The sequence below is a fragment of the Pinus tabuliformis genome, chromosome 1_2 (genome assembly GCF_031772625.1).
Source record: "Pinus tabuliformis cultivar Carrire ecotype Pingquan chromosome 1_2, CPIR1, whole genome shotgun sequence".
Classification (NCBI taxonomy): Eukaryota; Viridiplantae; Streptophyta; class Pinopsida; order Pinales; family Pinaceae; genus Pinus; species Pinus tabuliformis.
The window spans coordinates 702,584,746-702,586,319 of NC_142298.1; positions in this window are offsets into that span (position 1 = coordinate 702,584,746).

Below are 1,574 nucleotides of genomic sequence, written 5' to 3' on the forward strand. Positions count from 1 at the left end.
TGTAGAGGTGGCAAAAAAATGACCCGATTTTCAAAAGTGGTGATGCAGAATACACATGTTTTTTTTAGAACATGGTTTTTGGAACTTTAATTTTTTTCATGTGCATTAAGTTTTAGAATGGTAGTGAATGGTAGTGATTTTCATCCTGATTTTAAAAAGTGAGTGTTCTTCATCACACCCTTTTTTTAAAAGACCTATTTTTTGACTTTAAATTTTCTAGTGTGTGAAATGTAAAAAATTATTTTCTAAATTTGATAGTTTTTGAAGTCGTCATTGTATTCATATTTTCTTTTTCTCTATCTTAATTTTTTTTTTTTTTTAGTGGGGTTTTTATTGTTTTGCGTTTTTAAATTAGAAATTCGATAGTTTGACTTTTAGATAATCTACATGTTTAGACATCCTTAATTAATTTTTCAATCCACATGAAATAATTGTTTCTAAAAAACAACATTTTTTAACAATGGACATAAAAAATAACCATTTTTAACATAAATATAACAAAAAAACTATACGTTTTGATAATTTTTTGCTAGAATTAACATGTCAAAATCACAATTTTTATACAAAAATATTAACTAAAAATGGTCAAATAATAGTTTTTTTATGAATTACATGTCAAAAAGATAATAATAACTACTTTTTTTTTCCAAAAAATAATGATTAACTTAAAAATCAATGCAGAAATCACATATTACCAATATTGAACATATAACAACCCTAATTGAGTGTTTATTCTTCTCATAAAATGTCAAAGTCAAAACATTGCAAAGCTTGATTTACAAGCATAACTTAAATTTAATCAATAATGTCACGTAATCCAAATTCTTCGTCCTCTAGAGTTTCATCATTGTCCTCTTCCACAATATTTTCTGTTTCATTTTGCTCATTTTCCTCTTCTAATGGGTCTTTGATGTCTGCAAATCTCCCAATATATGTCTTTCCAAACATTCCATGTAATGGTGGTTGGGGTTCCTTTGCCTTTTTTGCCACACGTGATTCACTAAAGTCCCCTTTCTTCAACCCAATTTCTTGCATTGCATCTCGAAGAAATTGAAGAGCATTAATTCTTTGCTGAATGAAATTGCATTGTAATGGATCTTTCTCAATTACCGTTAGATCTAGCGAGGAGATTCGAATATTAAGGATATGTATGTAGGTCAAACGATGTCTTCCTCCGCCGTTAGATCTAGCGAGGAGATTCGACGGTTAAGGATATGTATGTAGGTCAAGGTGAGTGTTATCCTTTGAGTTTGTTGTGCTTCATGGTGGGAATCGGTGGATTTCGGGTGGACTACATGCTCGAGGGTTATCCCCCCGTTCAGACCCAAAATCCTTTTAGAATGGTCTGTATTTCCTCATTGGGTTCGATTCTAATTTTAACGTGGTTGCAGGTTCTCACCCCGATATGAGCCTCATCCGTCAGATCTTTGAGGGGTGATCGAACGGTGTTGAATTATGTTTGTTTTTCGAAGGTTTTGTTGTTCTGTTTGTGGGTCTATGGCTTTAAGCAGTTTGATATTTCTTTAGCCTAAAGTTCCTTGGGGACTGTTGTATTTTATGTATTTTTCTTTCTG